At 43.5% G+C, this 16,618-nt stretch overlaps 1 protein-coding gene across 1 annotated transcript in view; it reads left to right on the forward strand.

Moving 5' to 3' along the window:
• Nucleotides 1-10,282: 10,282 nt before the first annotated feature.
• The window catches only part of LOC106608301 (leucine-rich repeat-containing protein 74A), a 29,398-nt gene continuing 23,062 nt past the window's right edge, over nucleotides 10,283-16,618 (forward strand). Inside the window, exon 1 of the mRNA XM_014206175.2 lies at nucleotides 10,283-10,344. The gene's annotated coding sequence lies outside the window, so the exon portion shown is untranslated. The remainder of the gene's footprint in view (nucleotides 10,345-16,618) is intronic.

The following is a 16,618-nucleotide window of genomic DNA, read 5'->3' on the forward strand; positions in this document are numbered from 1 at the left end:
TGAAACTCAAAAAAACATTTTATTGATCATATTGATTCAGGTTAACACGCCCCCCCCCCACCAACATTAGACAACTATACAGGAAGCCCTTAAATTGCTGAAATAAGTCAGTCAAATCAACGATGAGAGAATAGTCTAATTAACTGATGCCTAACACGGACATGGTTGTGACTTCAAATCCCAGGTGAGGACACGTTGAACAATAATGACTGTATAAATGAACACAATGTAATCATGTATGTCAAAGTGTGTCAAATATGTTAAAAACACTGCATGTTATAAGTAGAGGTCGACCGATTATGATTTTTCAACGCCGATACCGATACTTGGGGGACCAAAAAAGTCGATACCGATTAATCGCCCGATTTTTTTGCAATTTATTTATTTGTAATAATGACAATTACAACAATACCGAATGAACACTTATTTTAACTTAATATAATACATCAATAAAATCAATTTAGCCTCAAATAAATAATGAAACATGTTCAATTTGGTTTAAATAATGCAAAAACAAAGTGTTGGAGAAGAAGGTAAAAGTGCAATATGTGCCATGTAAGAAAGCTAACGTTTAAGTTCCTTGCTCAGAACATGGGAACATATGAAAGCTGGTGGTTCCTTTTAACATGAGTCTTCAATATTCCCAGGTAAGAAGTTTTAGGTTGTAGTTATTATAGGACTATTTCTCTCTATACGATTTGTATTTCATATGCCTTTGACTATTGGATGTTCTTATAGGCACTTTAGTATTGCCAGTGTAACAGTATAGCTTCCGTCCCTCTCCTCGCTCCTACCTGGGCTTGAACCAGGAACACATCGACAACAGCCACACTCGAAGCAGCGTTACCCATGCAGAGCAAGGGGAACAACTACTCCAAGTCTCAGAGTGAGTGACGTTTGAAACGCTATTAGCGCGCACCCCGCTAACTAGCTAGCCATTTCACATCGGTTACACCAGCCTAATCTCGGGAGTTGACAGGCTTGAAGTCATAAACAGCGCAATGCATTGCGAAGGGCTGCTGGCAAAACGCACGAAAGTGCTATTTTGAATGAATGCTTACGAGCATGCTGCTGCCTACCATTGCTCTGTCAGACTGCTCTATCAAATCATAGAGTTAATTATAACATAATAACACACAGAAATACGAGCCTTAGGTCATTAATATGGTCGAATCCGGAAACTATCATCTCGAAAACAAAATGTTTTTCCTGTCAGTGCAATACGGAACCGTTCCATATTTTACCTAACGGGTGGCATCCCTAAGTCTAAATATTCCTGTTACATTGCCCAACCTTCAATGTTATGTCATAATTACGTAAAATTCTGGCAAATTAGTTCGCAACGAGCCAGGCGGCCCAAGCTGTTGCATATACCCTGACTGCGTGCAATGAACGCAAAATGACACAATTTCACCTGGTTAATATTGCCTGCTAACCTGGATTTCTTTTAGCTAAATATGCAGGTTTAAAAATATATACTTCTGTGTATTGATTTTAAGAAAGGCATTGATGTTTATGGTTAGGTACAGTCGTGCAACGATTGTGCTTTTTTCGCAAATGCGCTTTTGTTAAATCATCCCCCGTTTGGTGAAGTTGGCTGTCTTTGTTAGGAAGAAATAGTCTTCACAGTTCGCAACGAGCCAGGCGGCCCAAACTGCTGCATATACCCTGACTCTGTTTGCAAGAGAAGTGACACATTTTCCCTAAAAGAAATTCATGTTAGCAGGCAATATTAACTAAATATGCAGGTTTAAAAATATATACTTGTGTATTGATTTTAAGAAAGGCATTGATGTTTATGGTTGGAGCAACGTGTACCTAAGCGATTATATGCAACGCAGGACAGCCTAGATAAACTAGTAATATCATCAACCATGTGTAGTTAACTAGTGATTATGATTGATTGATTGTTTTTTATAAGATAAGTTAAATGCTAGCTAGCAACTTACCTTGGCTTCTTACTGCATTCGCGTAACAGGCAGGCTCCTCGTGGAGTGCAATGTAAAGCAGGTGGTTAGAGCGTTGGACTAGTTAACCGTAAGGTTGCAAGATTGAATCCCCGAGCTGACAAGGTAAAAATCTGTCGTTCTGCCCCTGAACAAGGAAGTTAACCCACTGTTCCTAGGCCGTCATTGAAAATAAGAATGTGTTCTTAACTGACTTGTCTAGTTAAATAAAGGTCTAAAAAAATAAAATAATAACAATAATAAAAAAACATCGGCCAAATCGGCGTCCAAAAATACCGATTTCCGGTTGTTATGAAAACTTGAAATCGGCCCTAATTAATCGGCCATTCCGATTAATCGGTCGACCTCTAGTTATAAGCACTGTGTGCAAGTGAGTATCCTTGACAACAGAAAAAAGAGCTGTGAATGGATCAGTGGTTCACCAATCAGGGCCTCGACAGGCTTGGCAAATGTAACAAGGGGTGATGTGCAATGAATTTTCTTTGGGACACATAAATGTTCTTGCAACGTTCCCGTGAAACATGTCTAGAACATTAATATCTTATATTGATGGAATATTGATGGAATATTCTCCAAACCAACAGAGAAAAAAATATGTATATGTTTTGATTTTTCTGCTTCTTGAAAGTGTGAAATGACTATGTTTCTTTTTACTGTGAATTCTGTGGTCAAACTAAAAGACAACTAATGACCATTACTCTCTCTGCCCAGCCTCAGAAAAACAGAAGTGGTCTGAGCTGAAGGGCCAGTGTTGCTGACATAGGCAGACAGTTCCTTCAGAAAGTATTCACAGCCCTTGACTTTTCCTAAATGTTGTTGTTACAGCCTGAATTTAAAATGTGGCCAATAATAGTGTTGAACATGATTTTTGAATGACTACCTCATCTCTGTACCCCACACATACAGATAATTGTAAGGTCTCCTCAGTCCAGCAGTGAATTTCAAACATTCAACCACAAAGACCAGGTAGGTTTTCCAATGCCTCGCAGAGAAGGGCACCTATTGGTAGATGGATAAAAATAAAATTAAAACAGACATTGAATATCCCTTTGAGCATAGTGTAGTTAATAATTACACTTTGGATGGTGTATCAATACACCCAGTCACTACAAAGATACAGGGGTCCTTCCTAACTCAGTTGCCGGAGAGGAAGGAAACAGCTCAGGAATTTCACCATGAGGCCAACGGTGACTTTAAAACAGTTACAGAGTTCAATGGCTGTGATAGGAGAAAACAGAGGATGGATCAACAACATTGTAGTTACTCCACAATACTATCCTAATTGACAGAGTGAAAAGAAGGAAGCCTGTACAGAATACAAATATCTCAAAACATGCATCCTGTTTTAATGTACTAAAGTATTTGTGGCGTTTTTTTTTTACACTTTGTTTCCTGAATAACATCCTGGTCAACCCCAACCATCTACCCAGAGAGACAGTTATACTATAATAACATCCAGGGTAAACCCTAGCCGTCTTCCCAGAGAGACAGTTATGCTACAGTAACATCCAGGGTAAACCCCAGCCGTCTACCCAGAGAGACAGTTATACTATAATAACATCCAGGGTAAACCCTAGCCGTCTTCCCAGAGAGACAGTTATGCTACAGTAACATCCAGGGTAAACCCCAGCCGTCTACCCAGTGAGACAGTTATGCTATAAATAACATCCAGGGTAAACCCCAGCCATCTACCCAGAGAGACAGTTATGCTACAGTAACATCCAGGGTAAACCCCAGCCATCTACCCAGAGAGACAGTTATGCTACAGTAACATCCAGGGTAAACCCCAGCCGTCTACCCAGAGAGACAGTTATGCTACAGGAACATCCAGGGTAAACCCCAGCCGTCTACCCAGAGAGACAGTTATACTATAATAACATCCAGGGTAAACCCTAGCCGTCTTCCCAGAGAGACAGTTATGCTATAACATCCAGGGTAAACCCCAGCCATCTACCCAGAGAGACAGTTATACTATAATAACATCCAGGGTAAACCCCAGCCATCTACCCAGAGAGACAGTTATGCTACAGTAACATCCAGGGTAAACCCCAGCCGTCTACCCAGAGAGACAGTTATGCTATAATAACATCCAGGGTAGACCCCAGCCGTCTACCCAGAGAGACAGTTATGCTATAACATCCAGGGTAAACCCCAGCCGTCTACCCAGAGAGACAGTTATACTATAATAACATCCAGGGTAAACCCTAGCCGTCTTCCCAGAGAGACAGTTATGCTACAGTAACATCCAGGGTAAACCCCAGCCGTCTACCCAGAGAGACAGTTATGCTACAGTAACATCCAGGGTAAACCCCAGCCATCTACCCAGTGAGACAGTTATGCTATAAATAACATCCAGGGTAAACCCCAGCTGTCTACCCAGAGAGACAGTTATGCTATAATAACATCCAGGGTAAACCCCAGCCATCTACCCAGAGAGACAGTTATGCTACAGTAACATCCAGGGTAAACCCCAGCCATCTACCCAGAGAGACAGTTATACTATAATAACATCCAGGGTAAACCCCAGCCGTCTACCCAGTGAGACAGTTATGCTATAAATAACATCCAGGGTAAACCCCAGCTATCTATCCAGAGAGACAGTTATGCTACAGTAACATCCAGGGTAAACCCCAGCCATCTACCCAGAGAGACAGTTATGCTACAGTAACATCCAGGGTAAACCCCAGCCGTCTACCCAGTGAGACAGTTATGCTACAGTAACATCCAGGGTAAACCCCAGCCATCTACCCAGAGAGACAGTTATGCTATAATAACATCCAGGGTAAACCCCAGCCGTCTTCCCAGAGAGACAGTTATGCTACAGTAACATCCAGGGTAAACCCCAGCCGTCTACCCAGTGAGACAGTTATGCTATAAATAACATCCAGGGTAAACCCCAGCTGTCTACCCAGAGAGACAGTTATGCTACAGTAACATCCAGGGTAAACCCCAGCCATCTACCCGGAGAGACAGTTATGCTACAGTAACATCCAGGGTAAACCCCAGCCGTCTACCCAGAGAGACAGTTATGCTATAATAACATCCAGGGTAAACCCCAGCCGTCTACCCAGAGAGACAGTTATACTATAATAACATCCAGGGTAAACCCCAGCCGTCTTCCCAGAGAGACAGTTATGCTACAGTAACATCCAGGGTAAACCCCAGCCGTCTTCCCAGAGAGACAGTTATGCTACAGTAACATCCAGGGTAAACCCCAGCCGTCTACCCAGAGAGACAGTTATGCTACAGTAACATCCAGGGTAAACCCAAGCCGTCTACCCAGAGAGACAGTTATGCTATAATAACATCCAGGGTAAACCCCAGCCATCTACCCAGAGAGACAGTTATGCTACAGTAACATCCAGGCTAAACCCCAGCCATCTACCCAGAGAGACAGTTATACTATAATAACATCCAGGGTAAACCCTAGCCGTCTTCCCAGAGAGACAGTTATGCTACAGTAACATCCAGGGTAAACCCCAGCCGTCTACCCAGAGAGACAGTTATACTATAATAACATCCAGGGTAAACCCTAGCCGTCTTCCCAGAGAGACAGTTATGCTACAGTAACATCCAGGGTAAACCCCAGCCATCTACCCAGAGAGACAGTTATGCTACAGTAACATCCAGGGTAAACCCCAGCTGTCTACCCAGAGAGACAGTTATGCTACAGTAACATCCAGGGTAAACCCCAGCCGTCTACCCAGTGAGACAGTTATGCTATAAATAACATCCAGGGTAAACCCCAGCCGTCTACCCAGTGAGACAGTTATGCTATAAATAACATCCAGGGTAAACCCCAGTCGTCTACCCAGATAGACAGTTATGCTACAGTAACATCCAGGGTAAACCCTAGCCGTCTTCCCAGAGAGACAGTTATGCTACAGTAACATCCAGGGTAAACCCCAGCCGTCTACCCAGAGAGACAGTTATGCTACAGTAACATCCAGGGTAAACCCCAGCCGTCTACCCAGTGAGACAGTTATGCTACAGTAACATCCAGGGTAAACCCCAGCCGTCTACCCAGAGAGACAGTTATGCTACAGTAACATCCAGGGTAAACCTTAGCCGTCTTCCCAGAGAGACAGTTATGCTACAGTAACATCCAGGGTAAACCCCAGCCGTCTACCCAGTGAGACAGTTATGCTACAGTAACATCCAGGGTAAACCCCAGCCGTCTACCCAGTGAGACAGTTATGCTACAGTAACATCCAGGGTAAACCCCAGCCGTCTACCCAGAGAGACAGTTATGCTACAGTAACATCCAGGGTAAACCTTAGCCGTCTTCCCAGAGAGACAGTTATGCTACAGTAACATCCAGGGTAAACCCCAGCCGTCTACCCAGTGAGACAGTTATGCTACAGTAACATCCAGGGTAAACCCCAGCCGTCTACCCAGAGAGACAGTTATGCTACAGTAACATCCAGGGTAAACCCCAGCCGTCTACCCAGAGAGACAGTTATGCTACAGTAACATCCAGGGGAACACCCACAGGTCGCCTCCATCAGAACTACAACAGAGCTCCAGAACAGTCAGCTGAGTGAATTCCAGGAGCTCGGCCAGAGAACTATGCTGAGATGGCACTCAGGCCTGAACTTTATCAGATAAATACACCTCCTGAACTTTATCTGCAGTCGAGTGATGCATTCATTTACTTTTATTCATTATATTATTTTTATTTACTCATGTCAAGTTCAGATCAAATAACAGATAATAAAGACTTAAAAACTATTTCTGTAAACGTACGTAGCTTGATACCCAAAATAGACATGCTCAGAGCATAGGTAGAAACTCATAAGCCTCACATATTAACATATACAGAGACATGATTGAATAGCAACATTACAGAGTTAAAATCCAGGGTTACATATTATATAGAATTGATAGGTGCACTCGAGATGTGGGAGTAGCAACCTATGCCCTTCGATAAATTACTGTCTACCTGAGATTATCCCTTTAGATTTTGAAAGTTTATATGTTAAAATAACTCTACATGAGAACAAGTCATTGTTGATTGGTAACATTTACAGACCACCCAATGCCCCAGTAGACTCCATAAACAATTTTATCACCACTGTTAATTCAATGGATTGGTCAAATTAATGGATTATTTTAGATGACTTTAATAAGAACTGGCTAGATAAATCTTCTGTTGAGAATATAAAAGCTAACGAAAATATGTCAATACACAAACTAATTTGGGGATTTTGCTGGATTGGCTCTCCCCAGATCCTCAAAAAAGTTCTACAGCTGCACCATCGAGAGCATCCTGACTGGTTGCATCAGCGCCTGGTATGGCAACTGCTCGGCATCCGACCGTAAGGTGCTACAGAGGGTAATGCGTACGGCCCAGTACATCACTGGGGCAAAGCTTCCTGCCATCCAGGACCTATATACTAGGCGGTGTCAGAGGAAGGCCCTAAAAAAATTGTCAAAGACCCTACCTACATGTACAAATCACCTTGACTAACCTGTACCCCCGCACATTGACTCGGTACCGGTACCCCCTGTATACAGCCTCATAATTGTTTTTATGGTGAAACTTTTATTCCGTAAAAAAATAAATATATTTTTTACTTTAGTTAAGCAAATATTTTCTTAAAACTGCATTGTTGTTTAACGGCTTGTAAGTAAGCATTTCACGGTAAGGTCTACACCTGTTGTATTCCGTGCATGTGACAAATACATTTTTGTCATTTAGCAGACGCTCTTATCCAGAGCGACTTACAGTAGTGAATGCATACATTTCATACGTTCTTTTTATTTATTTTTTTCCCCCGAATTGGTCCCCCCTGGGAATCGAACCCACAACCCTGGCATTGCAAACACCATGCTCTACCAACTGAGCCACACGGGATAATAAAATGAGATTTGACAGGGTTATAAATTCAGGTGTTCTTCCAGACTGTTTCAGTGATTATTCCATCATCTGCTGAGTTTGGAAAATTAACATACCTAAAGCATCACCAAATGGATTCATTTAAGACTATGTAAAAATGTAAATAGTGATTCTTTCATTGATGACTTGATATCAATAAACTGGCAAAGATTCCAACTAATCTCAACAGCCCAAATGCATGGGATTACTGTCTCACGGAATCCGCTAAGGTATGTGACGAGCATGCACCTTGGAGAACAGTGAAAGGTAGCTCTTTCCTGCAGTCAAGATCCTATTAAATTACTAAATGGTCTACAGTATTTCATAAACCCTCAAAGTTCCAGAATGGACGGAAAAATGGCATCCATATTGGTCAGACAAATTCAAACCCGTACAATTGGAATGAATGGCAGAGGCATAATCCTGATTTTAATTATGCAGGAAAACAAAAGTAAAGCATGTGATATATCAAATTGTAACAGAATTATGGTCAACTTGAAATACAGTTTATGGGGTTTATGCACATTTTCTGTATACGTTGCATTTGAAATGTTGCAGGATGTAATATCTTGAGATGCGCCATCTCGTTTAAAAACAATACTCAGTAACAATGGAAACTGTCTAACAAGGTACTAATAATAACTTACATGAACTACTAGCAGGCATACAACTATAAATACAATTAAAACTATTGCTACATAACTGCTACAACTACTAATAAAACCACTGCTACAACTATTGCTGCTGCTACTGACTGCTGCTGTAACCCAGGCTTATAGTTCATTGTTTGTCTAATATAATCTGTTCTTCAAAAAATAATTCAGAATCTATCCTCCACCCCAGATATGGAGTTGGTTCTTTACCATGTACCAAACAAAGGGCTTTGTTTGATTTAAAACCATATTTGCTATAGTGTAAAAAGGATCTTGGAGAGTTGCTTGTATCAGCAACATTTAAACCTGATGTATAGAGCACTGCATCATCCCTGTATAAGTGAACATTAGTATTCTGACAAATTAGAGGCACTTCATTTATGAACGTAGAGAAAATGGTCCTGTGTGGCTCAGTTGGCAGAGCATGGTGTGTGCAACACCAGGGTTGTGGGTTCGATTCCCACGGGGGACCAGTACGGGGGAAAAAAAATGTATGAATTCACTACTGTAAGTCGCTCTGGATAAGAGCGTCTGCTAAATGATGTAAATGTAAAATAAGGGGAGCTGATAGTGAGCCTTGAGGAACACCTCTGAGTCCAAGAAGTTATGATTTTTGTCCATTGAAACCAATGTTTTGAAGTTTTCATAGTAAGATAGAATGATCAACTAAATCAAATACTTTTGATTAAACAATGAAAATGGCACCAGTTAGTTGGCCTTGGTCATTAGTACATTTCACTAATACTGTAGTGGTAGAATGGGTGGGTCTAAAGCCAGATTGAAAAAGTGACATTTAATCTAGGTACTGATACATTTTGTAATGTATTAATTTCTCAAAGGTTTTTGCTATCGAACAGATTACTTGTATAGGTCTGTAGCTATTTGGGTCTAAGGTCTGCATGAGGACACATTAGCAAACCACGTTATTGATCTAGGCAGTAGATATTGATCTCATAGAGGACAGGCATCATATCTGTTTAATCTGTCTAAAGTTAAATGTCTGATTTGAGGTGTTGAGCTCCTGGTTCCATGTATACCTAGCATTGGTGGAATTGTGGGTGAAATTATCTGAGGTGACAGGTGAGCTAATAGATGAGAAAGGATTATTTGCTGAATAGGTTGATTATTTGACCTATTTAAAAGGCAATTTCAGTATTTCCAGAACCGCTGTAAATTTAATTCTTTGTAAGAATATCCATATAGAGGGAGGCTTTTGCATTTTGAGATGTAGTTTTACTTCCTGTCAGTTTGGATCTTCGGTCGCCCAGTCTTTATCCCTTTCTCTGAACAGATGTATTAAGGCAGAGCTAACCCAGGGCAGGTGACTGACTAAACTTTACTGCAGTGGGCTAAATCAGGGTAACAGTGGGATTCTTGGTAGTCTTAAACAAATCTACTTTGAAACGAAAGTAGACAGCTCACACAGGGTTATTGGCTGACAAAGACACCTGTACCGTGTCAGATAAAGTGTACATTTCAACTTTATCTACATCACAGAAGACTAACATAAATAACTGTTTGACATAGAAACACCGGATTGTCATTGTGAAATTAAATTATGGAATTATGAAAATGTTAAATAACATTCCACCCATAAGGCCAAAGAGGGCTCTTTTGGTCAGTTAAATCTGACAGGCATGACTGTCTCTGTAGCTATAGATTAGTACACTATTCGTCTCTTTGTGATGCTCATGGTTTGTTCTGTGGGTGTTAGAATTTTGCTGCACTAGTTACCTGGACAACAGTGGGTTCTACATTCTAAATTATTTAGTGTTGTCACTGATGGAATCCCTCTGTTCTTAACACATCTCGGACTCCCTCACAGCTGCTGCACAAGACACCTAAGGTATCTTAACAATGCACACCATTATTAGGCATCTATCTCACATACATTTCCATACGTTTCAAATCTGTTATAGTTGTTGGTTCAAAACTAAAGACAGTAACAGATATTTCTTCAAACATCTGACCAATAATCAATACAGTTCAATGAATAAATGGCAATACAATAATTAATTCCACTGGCACTAATGAATACTCAGGGAGAAAGATGTAGATTCATGCGCAGGTGTTTATTTCACCTTCACAGAAAGTAGGAATTGTGGTTACAGGCAGGCAATGGTCATACACAGGTAGGCAGACAGGCAGGTGATCAAAACTAGGACTGAAGACTTTAACTGGTGCTCACAAACGAGCTAGGAAAAGGCTTAGTCACAATGAACAATACCTCAAAGGCACAAACAGAGTGAAGAGGACTGTAGGTGGCCGGTTTTAACAGAGACATGGAAGGACGAGGAGATGTTATACTGACAGGGTAAGTGGAGGCGGCACATGACAGGGTCATCTTGTAGGGACCAATGAAGCGAGGACAGAACTTTTTGCAGGAGAGACGGATGTCCCTGGTAGAGAGCCACACACGCTGTCCGTGGTGAAAGAGTGGTGTAGGCATCTGTCGACAAAGCGTTTCCGGGTATTAAAGGCTTCCCGCAGATGCCTGTGAGCGGTCTCCATTACCCTCTCACTACACCGAAATCAGTCGTCGACAGCTGGGACAGTACCAGGCTACACCTCCCAGGGAAACATGGGGGGGTTGGTATCCAAGTATACACTGAAACGGAGTAATGGAGGGATGAATGCAGGAGTGAGTTCTGAGCATATTCAGCCCAGGCCATATACCAACTCCAGTCATGTGGAGAGGCAGAACATTGTTGGCAGAGGTACTTACCCATTTCTTGGTTCAGGTGCTCTGTCTGCCCAGGGATGGTACCCGGAGGAGAGGCAAACCCCAGTAGGTCACAGAAGGCTCACCACACCCGGGAGACAAACTGGGGCCCGCGGTCAGAGACGATATCCTCCGGAATCCCATACAGACGGAACACATGCTGGAACATACTCAGCCAATTCCATGGCGTTAGGTAAATGAGGAACCAAGGATGGTGGTGTTACCAGAGGATTCAGGAAGGTCTGTGAGGAAGTCAACAGCCATGTGGGACCAGGGTCTGTGAGGGATTGGCAAAGGTTGAAGCTTACCGGAAGAGAGATGACGAGGGGCGCAGACTGGACAGTACGTAATCACTTTCATCGGATTCCAGTGAGGATCACCAGAACATCTGGTCTAGAAGTTCGGTGGTTCGTGTAATGCCCGGATGTCCTGACCCCAAGGACGTGTGACACCATTGCATCGGTTGGGGTCTAACAGCTGCTGGTACGTAACTCTTCCCAGCTGGTGTCTCAGGAGGAGCTGGGTCTGAGGTTAGGGCTTCTGGTATGGCAGAGTGAACCTCCCACTGTACCAGTCCCATAATGCAAGAGGAAGGAAGAATGGGTGTTGGGTCTGAGTTACTGGTCAGAAGGTCAAACTGGCAGGAGAGAGCATCAGCTTTCATGTTTTTTTTTCCCCCAGGGATGTAAGTAACACGAAAATGGAAGCATGTGAAGAGAGCCCAGTGGGCTTGTCTGGAGTTTAACCTCTTGGCCCCTCTGATATATTCAAGATTACGACGAGAAAGGGATGTTGTGCGCCTTCCAACAGTGGCGCCACTCCGAGGGCCAGCTTGATGGCGAGGAGTTCATTTCACCACATCGTAATACCTCTCAGTGGAGGATAACTTCCTGGAGAAGGCACAGGGATGTGATTTGGGAGGTGTTACCACCTGCTGAGAGGGTATGGCTCCTAAATGAAGGGTCGGATCAGGTTGGTGAAGGGCAGGAGCTAAGGAGAAGAGGCGTTTCAAGTTGTTTAACACAGTCAGGGCGGTATCAGTCCATTGAAGGGTCTGGGGCTTTTGGCTGGTAAGGGCAGTTAGGGGAGCGGCAGTAGAACTGAAGTTCTGAATGAACCGGCAATAGTAGTTGGAGAACCCAATGAAACGTTGGAGTTCCTTAACGGTGGTGGATTTGGGCCAGTTACTGACGGCGGTGACTTTGTTCTCATCCATGCTGACCCCTCCAGGTGCCAGTACGAAACCCAGGAAGCTTACCGAGGTAACATGGAAGGTGTTCTTTTCAGTCTTCACATAAAAGGTTATGGTCAAGGAGCCGTTGAAGAATCTTTCTGCACATGCTTTATGTGTTCCTTCAGGGAGTAAAATCAGGATGTCATCAATGTAGACAATGAGAAAGTGGTTGATCATATCCTGAAAAACCTCGTTCATAAAGGATTGGAAGACGTCGGGGGCGTTAGTAAGGCATGACCAGGTATTCGTAGTGCCCTCGTGCAGTGATAAAGGCCGTCTTCCATTCATCACCTTTACGTATACGGACAAGGTTATATGCACTTCGCAGGTCGAGTTTTGTATAGATGTTGGCGCAGCCCACTTGTTCAAGGGTCGCTGGGATCAGAGGGAAACGGTTCTTGACGTCATTCATGAAAGGTAATCAATACATGGACAGAGACCACTGTACTATTTTCCAATAAAGAAGCTGGACGCAGCCAGAGAAGGATCAATTAAACCGTTTGGGTGTTTCATCAATGTTGTTCTCCATTGCCTCATTTTCCAGGATAGATGGGGGGTTAAACATGGCCCTTTGGTGGGGACACTCCAGGGAGTAAGTCAAATGAGGCAGAGTCCTCAATGGTGATGGCTCTGCAGGGTAGGCTGAGATACCTGGTGAAGCAGGTAGAAGAACAGGACAGTAGTTCACCTTGTTGCCACGAGATGGCAGGGTCGTGATGACAAAGCCACGGGTGTCCGAGGAGGAGTGGCTGTTTGGGGGATGAGAGTTCCATGAGATGGTGTGGAAAACTCCAATCTGGATGGTGACCCTTGTGTCAGGTCCGTAATGAAGCCTGTGCCCAATGGCTGTCCGTCCAGGGTGTTAATCCTTAAGGGAGGGGTGAGAGGTGTTAGATCAATGTAAAGCTCTTGTATTAACTGGTGATCGATAAAATGACCTGCTGCTCCCGAATCCATCAAGCCCTCTACGTAGTTAGTAACCCCCTTCATGGTTATCAATACTGGGATGGAGATGTACTTCTGGGAGATATTTAGAAATAAATAAATTATTTGTCACATACACATGGTTAGCAGGTGTTAATGCAAGTGTAGCGAAATGCTTGTGCTTCTAGTTCCAACAATGCAGTAATATCTAACAAGTAATATAACCTAACAATTTCACAACAACCTTATACACACACGTGTAAAGGAATGAATACGAATATGTACATAAAAAGATATAAATGAGTGATGGCCGAACGGCATAGGCAAGATGTAATAGATGGTATGGAGTACAGTATATACATATGAGATGAGTATTGTAGGGTATGAAAACATAAATAAGGACACGCCTACCTGCATGGCAGCGGTGGGACCCTTATCTTTCCGTGGGGGGAGGGGGGAGGGGGGCAATGGCCGAGTAGATGATCTTTCCCTCCACAGTATAGGCAGAACCCTTCTTGGATCCGCCTTGGACGTTCGATACACATGAGAGGAGCATGGCCCAACTGCTCTGGAAGACTCGGACGGGATGACGGATTAACGGAAAGAGGAGATTTCAGGTTTGTGGGTGGCAGAGTTGTTCGGCGGTCGATGGAGATACGAATGTATGGATTTAAATCCTGAAGGTCACCTCTACAGGCCAACTCCGCCTGAAGTTTCCTGTTGAGCCCTCGTCGGGAGACGGTAAGTAAAGCAGCCTCAATCCATCTAATCCCTGCAGCCATGGTGCGGAATTGGAAGGCATACTCGGCAGCTGAATTGCGTCCTTGTTGAAGTTCTACGAGGGGGTCTCCTATAGGACGACCAGAGGGAGTGATCAAATACGTCTTTGAAAAGGGTGTGGAAACGAGTCTCAGATCCGAGTTCTGTGCTGTTGGCAGTCCATATGGCGGTGGCCCAATCCAGGGCTTTGCCTGTGAGTAGAGACAACAAAATCCACCCTGCTCTTGTTGGTGGATTAGTTAATGGGGTTGTGCTCGATGTATTTGCTGCATTGCATCAGAAATCCCTGACATTTCCCAGGTGAACCGTCATATATTCCAGGCATGGATGTAAACAAAGGAGGGCTATGGGTTACGATACCTGGCATCAGAGGAGTAGGGCTAGGCTGGGAGAGAAGATGGCAGATTTCCTCCATACGCTCCTCTTGCTGGGTTAGGCACCACTGTAGCTCCGCTGAATCCATTCCGTTTTTAGGTGAGGTATTCTGTAATGAAAACTCAGGGAGAAAAAGGTGTAGATTGACGCGCAGAGCGCGGCAGGTGATTATTTCACCTTCGCAGAAGGCAGGAATTGTGGTCACAGGCAGGCAATGGTCATACACAGGTAGGCAGGTGAATCAAAACTAGGACTGAAGGCTATAACTGGTTCTCACAAACGAGCTAGGAAAAGGCTTAGTAGAGTCAAAACGAGCAATATCTCACAAAGGCCCAAACAGAATGAACTGAACTAAATAAGGAGCTGATGAGACCAGGTGAGTAATTAACACAGGTGAAACCAATGAACAAAAATGAAAGACAGGGCTACGTTCCAGAACACTAGAAACAGGGCTACGTTCTAGAACACAAAGAAACAGGGCTACGTTCCAGAACACTTAGAAACAGGGCTACGTTCCAGAACACAAAGAAACAGGGCTACGTTCCAGAACACAAAGAAACAGGGCTACGTTCCAGAACACAAAGAAACAGGGCTATGTTCCAGAACACTTAGAAACAGGGCTACGTTCCAGAACACAAAGAAACAGGGCTATGTTCCAGAACACAAAGAAACAGGGCTATGTTCCAGAACACAAAGAAACAGGGCTACGTTCCAGAACACAAAGAAACAGGGCTACGTTCCAGAACACAAAGAAACAGGGCTACGTTCCAGAACACAAAGAAACAGGGCTATGTTCCAGAACACTTAGAAACAGGGCTACGTTCCAGAACACAAAGAAACAGGGCTACGTTCCAGAACACAAAGAAACAGGGCTACGTTCTAGAACACAAAGAAACAGGGCTACGTTCCAGAACACAAAGAAACAGGGCTACGTTCCAGAACACAAAGAAACAGGGCTACGTTCCAGAACACAAAGAAACAGGGCTACGTTCCAGAACACAAAGAAATAGGGCTACGTTCCAGAACACAAAGAAACAGGGCTACGTTCTAGAACACAAAGAAACAGGGCTTCGTTCCGGAACACAAAGAAACAGGGCTACGTTCTAGAACACAACGAAACAGGGCTACGTTCTAGAACACAAAGAAACAGGGCTACGTTCCAGAACACAAAGAAACAGGGCTACGTTCCAGAACACTTAGAAACAGGGCTACGTTCCAGAACACAAAGAAACAGGGCTACGTTCCAGAACACAAAGAAACAGGGCTACGTTCCAGAACACAAAGAAACAGGGCTACGTTCTAGAACACAAAGAAACAGGGCTACGTTCCGGAACACAAAGAAACAGGGCTACGTTCTAGAACACAAAGAAACAGGGCTACGTTCCAGAACACAAAGAAACAGGGCTACGTTCCGGAACACAAAGAAACAGGGCTACGTTCCAGAACACAAAGAAACAGGGCTACGTTCCAGAACACAAAGAAACAGGGCTACGTTCCAGAACACAAAGAAACAGGGCTACGTTCCAGAACACAAAGAAACAGGGCTACGTTCCAGAACACAAAGAAACAGGGCTACGTTCTAGAACACAAAGAAACAGGGCTACGTTCCAGAACACAAAGAAACAGGGCTACGTTCCAGAACACAAAGAAACAGGGCTACGTTCCAGAACACAAAGAAACAGGGCTATGTTCCAGAACACAAAGAAACAGGGCTACGTTCCAGAACACAAAGAAACAGGGCTACGTTCCAGAACACAAAGAAACAGGGCTACGTTCTAGAACACAAAGAAACAGGGCTACGTTCCAGAACACAAAGAAACAGGGCTACGTTCTAGAACACAAAGAAACAGGGCTACGTTCCAGAACACAAGGTTGACTAAGAAAATAAATACAGAACCTTACAAGCACTAAATATAAATTCATTACACTAGCACTAAATATGATTTAATATTTACATAGTAATTTTGAATGAATTACACTACCACAAAACCATACAGAGCAGTAACATGGATCAGAGATACTTCCCTCCCTTTCTCCCTCCTGTTACTAGTGGGATCTTAGGTGCTGAAGGCAAGGGTAGCAGAG

This window comes from Salmo salar, chromosome ssa06, assembly GCF_905237065.1.
Source record: "Salmo salar chromosome ssa06, Ssal_v3.1, whole genome shotgun sequence".
NCBI classification, from domain to species: domain Eukaryota; kingdom Metazoa; phylum Chordata; class Actinopteri; order Salmoniformes; family Salmonidae; genus Salmo; species Salmo salar.